Source organism: Cyprinodon variegatus, unplaced genomic scaffold (assembly GCF_000732505.1).
Source record: "Cyprinodon variegatus isolate N-32 unplaced genomic scaffold, C_variegatus-1.0 Scaffold1770, whole genome shotgun sequence".
Taxonomy (NCBI): domain Eukaryota; kingdom Metazoa; phylum Chordata; class Actinopteri; order Cyprinodontiformes; family Cyprinodontidae; genus Cyprinodon; species Cyprinodon variegatus.
In genome coordinates, this window is record NW_015152223.1 from 61,685 (window position 1) to 66,768 (window position 5,084).

Below are 5,084 nucleotides of genomic sequence, written 5' to 3' on the forward strand. Positions count from 1 at the left end.
AAATTCCTAAATTATAAATATATATTGACCTGATAAGAAATAGAATTTCTATTGAACCTTTATTGAAAAGAAGTTTCACTTCATGCAGCTCTCTTAATATATTTGAATCTCTTGCCCTGTTTTTTATTTCATGCTTTTCTGGGCCCCCATGAAAACACGCTGGCCCCCTCCTGGCCCCCTGGTACATCTGGTCTAGATCCGCCACTGTTCCTCCCCTTCACTAGACGTGGATATACTTTAGTATATTCTGCTGTAAAATGAGTCCTATATTTCTGTTTTTTACTCGAAGATTCAACCTCTGCCGTTTCCCAGGATGCACAGCTTTGAGTGGTAACTAGGTGACTGCCAGAGAGTAACCAGAGAAACTTATCAAACTGATCCAATCAGCTCTCTGATCAACCAGTCGCCTGGAACGCTGGATGATCAGAGCATCGCTTTGGACAGATATGCTGCACAGGTTTCACCAGCAACCTCCTCCCCACACACCGCTCTCTCTCTTGTTGTTCCTGCGCAATCGCAGTAGTTGTAATCCGCACATGGTGAATTAATTATTGTATTGTCTGTTCGCTCTCACTCGCATTTAAAAAACACTGCCTTGCATTGTCTAAAATCCGGGATAATTTATGCGACTCGCGGGCATCCGTGAACAACTATCTATATCAGGGAGACTCGCGGAACATCCGGGCGACTTGGGATGTCTGGTCACTGACCGAGCCCAAACAATTGCTGGGAGGCTAGTGGTAGCGTGCTAGCTCCCAAACAAACAAACAATCGCCAGTTCCCGCTTCTCAAACCTTTTGATCTGATGAAGGTTTTAATCCACAAGGATGCATGTAAAAGTTGAGGAAGACAGTAATGTAGACTTGTTAGAGGCATGTGATTGGCTAGAAGCCTACCTGCATCAGCATCAGGCAGCGTCTCCTACCTGGGCTGCCGCTCATCAGCCTTATAAGCTACAGCTGTCAATTTAGAAAGCTGACATGCAGCTGGTCATGTGACCATACAACCATGTGAGAACAGAATTCTCTCATTTGACTTCTATGTTGTGGTAAAGAAATTTAGGAGAAGAGGAATTTTATTAAAGATAAATCTTTAAATACAAAATAAATGAAATAGAATTCAACAAAAATGTAAACAAATGATCCTGGTTAAACACGCTTCTGTTCTTTCTGTTTTATTTTAATAAACGTTTTGAACTTTCCTATTGGCTGTCTCACCTTGAATACTGGGTCCATCTGCCCCATTTTATGACAAAAGCACTGTTCTGGAAGTTTGACCATGTCTCCTAATTTTTCTTCCACCTCTGAAAGGCAGAAATGCTGCATAAAATGCTTCCTTGAATTCTGTCCAGTTATGCATGTTGTTCCTGGCCACACACCACCAGCTGTGAGCAGGTCCCAATAAGATACCAGTCAGAGTGCTGATTAATTCCCGCTCTGACNATTAAACTCTGAAAGCTATGTGACTTTGTTAATATTCTGTCCTAAAATGCGATAAGATGTGCCCTTTTTTTTTTTGAGCACCTGCCCCTTTAGTGATCTCTGCACGGCCCTGCTTGGTTCTGATCAGCATTCAGAGGGAACAGCAGACCCAGGTCAACCCGCTAAACAAGATGTTGCTGAGCATTGAGTACGTACATCACAACTTCACGGCTGTTGTGTCTGCCATAAGAGGCAAAAACTACAACAAAGCTCACCCTGGCTTCCTTCCATGTATCTCTTCATTGTTTACAACCCTGATTGCTATCACACTGATGACATCATCAACGCTAACCCAGTGTGATGACACCCCCAGACACGCAGCGGTGGGAGACAGAGGCCATGCGGCTGCCAGCAGAGGAAAAAGAGCAAAATGCTGAACAACATGCGTTTGAAAAGCTGCTTTCAGTCTGAAATTAGAGGGTTAACGCAGGTTTTTCAAATGCAGGTTGGCTGCTATCCATTGGCTTCACTGGTCATAAAACCGGAGGCTAAATGGAATAGAGGAATCACCCATCTGGAAATCACATCAATTTGGTAAATCATTTCACAATTTCTCAGTATCTTATAAATTTTTTTAAGGTCCACATTTTGCGACCATAACATAAAACATTCCTGTGGCCTTAAGCGTCGGCGTAGCCCCTACACTTAAAACATCATCTTCTTTTTCCCTCCATGGTGTTCTTTCTGTCACCTCTTGGCAGTTCTCATTTATTTCTGCTTCCTGTCTCTGATATGGGGGATATTTTGCATCTTTCAGTGGCGCAGTGGTTACTGCGCATAACCCTTAGGCCTCAGTGCACCGATCAAATCTGTCCCTGGCATTTTTCCATAAAGAAGGACAGACAAACGTTGTCTCAATACCAATCCACATTGTGGATTAACTGATCTATCTTCAAGTATCACACGACAACCATCACCAACACTTCTATAATGCTGGTTTTACTGGCTTTGGTCATTAACACTGAGACGACAGTGACTGCTGCTACTTAACGTCCTCACTCACCACATCAGCAGGGTTACCAGATGTCACGGACTCAGGTTTTCCAGCCAAAAAAATGTTCATAAACTGCCTGGATATAGGAAATCTCGCCCAATTTGAACCGAAGTCTATTGTTCTCTTAGGTCATAAATCTAAAGAAAAACATTTTTTACCCATAGACGGAAACATCCCAACTTGGCAACAAAGCACCTAAGATGGGAAACATTAGCCTTTAGATGCAAAACCCCATCATGCACCATAACATATTTTAGCTAAGTATTCTTACATAAATCTGTTAAATATAAGAGGAACATCATAGTTTGGTTTAAAGAAAGCATTTTAGTTTTATTATAATTTAGTTTGTTGCAAGGGTTTTATAGTTTAAAGAAATAGAAAATGACACCAAATGCCAGGGGTCTGCAACCCAAACTGCTCAAAGAGCGATACTGGACCAAAAAACAAACCAAAAAATAAAATCTCTGGAGCTGCAAAAATGTAAAAGTCTCTTATCAGCCTCGTACGGCAACACGGGCTCTAAGTGTTTTATCCCACTATAAAAAATGACTACATGGACTTAAATATCTAATAAGCACTCATCAGTAAATGTTTATCTTGGAGCAAAGGTCACATAGCAGCATGAGGTGAGGGAGGAGCAGTGAACGCTCTCACTGCGCGCTGCTTCATCGCCCTTCACTGTTTAAGTTTGATTGCATTGATGAAATGATAGAAACATAAAGAAATCTTTCTATGGTGGACATGTTTCTGTTGGGAGGAGCTGATGGAGTCATGAGGAACCAAGCAGGAAGTGACATCATCAGAGCAGAGCTCTCTAACCCTGAAATCCCACATCCTCCGTCACCAGTGCTGCTTGGTTTTATTTTTATTTTGAGGATTTGGGGGGGGAAAAGTTTCTATCCCTGCATGAGAGCGCTACCTGTTGGATCTGTGGACAGTTTTCTATGTTTGCAACTATACTAGCAGCAGTATTGGAGTTTGGAGATGCAATTGCATTCTTTCTCTCACTGCATATTTAGCCTTCCCTGGAAATGCCTTTCCAAATTACTATTTTTATTATTCGACAAATTCTCCTTCCAAAGCAAACATGCAGGCAATCCTTCCTCATTGGTAATGAAAGCAAATGATTCACTCCATTCTTCTCTGAATCATCTGTTCTCATCAGCTTTATTCCTTTTTTCCCCCTTTGGGATCCATGGAGGCACATCTGCAGCTTTGTTAGCCTGGCGCCGCCCTGTGCTGGCTGCACGTTATGACCACTGATCTCTATGGTTATGATGCAAATTATTGTAAAAATATATTTATTATATAAATGTCTACAGCATTGGAAAACAGAATTAACTTTTCTTTGACCTCCTGCACACCATATGTATTTGATACCCCTGATGTATGCCAACTGTCACAAGGATGTGCATGACAGGGAAGGGCTATATATACTGCATGCATCATTAGGGAGTTAACATTGGATTACTTCCTAAGCCCCTTGAGTTATTTACTGTCACAGGTAGGAGCTGATTAATTGTTAGAGCCGCTATCATTTAAGGAAGGAACGCCTTTGCACGCTGAAATTAGGACCCGCTGTCACAATTTACTGCTCATCTGCTCCTACCCCTTGATGGTAGTGGTGGCCTAGTGATTAGGGCATAGAGCTTCCAGAGGTTCTGAGTTCAAAACCCACTCCCACAGACTAACACTCTGAGTCTCTGAGCAAGACCCTTAACCCCACATTGCTCCCTGGGCACCGCACAGTGGCAGCCCACTGCTCCCCAAAGGGAGGGGTTAAATACAGAGATGGAATTTAGTTGCTTTGTACTTGTGACAGTGGAATGACATAAAATCTGATTATAGTTTCACTGAAGTTGATTTCTCTTCTTGGTGCCCTCTTTGTCACTCTATCCACTGGTTCATTCTCCTCAGAGGCTCCTTCCTCTGCTTTAGAACTTGTTTCCTGGTCAAAGCAGAGAAAAGGACATCCTTTTATAAAAGCAGGGGGATCTGCCGCTCTGAGCACTTATGGATATATTATGGTCATGACTGGAAAACGTCAGTTTTTAATAACAACATTTCATGGATGATTTATGATTAAATCATGTTTAGAGAAGAAGCACAATAAAAACACATATCTGCTTTGTCTGCTTCTTTCTCCTTGAACCCCAGTCGGCCTCAGCAGATGGCCGAGTTAATATCTACCTGCTCGTCCTGTAAATTCTCTAAAGTGAACTGATGATCTGATAGTTGATGACATTATAGAAAAAAATACAGGAGGGAATATAAATGAAAGTCTAATCAACCGAAACTTTAACGCCCCACATGCAGTACCTCTGTGGACCCCCTAGGGTTCGCTGACCCCCTGTTGAAGTAACCTGACTCCGTCAGATGGATTTGCTCCGCATATCCATCTGGAAACCTTCCCTTGAAGTAATTTTGGGAAGGGGCGAAAATCCTGGTTAGCTGATTGGCCTATGTTGGTGATAGACGGGCCAAATAAACCAATCAGATCAACGAAGCATATGACGTACTAACAGAGCAACGACTAAGAGGAGCCAATAGGGGGTTTTCAGGTGACGTCACGCTTACGTGACTACTCAGCACGTCCGCCATATTGGGTG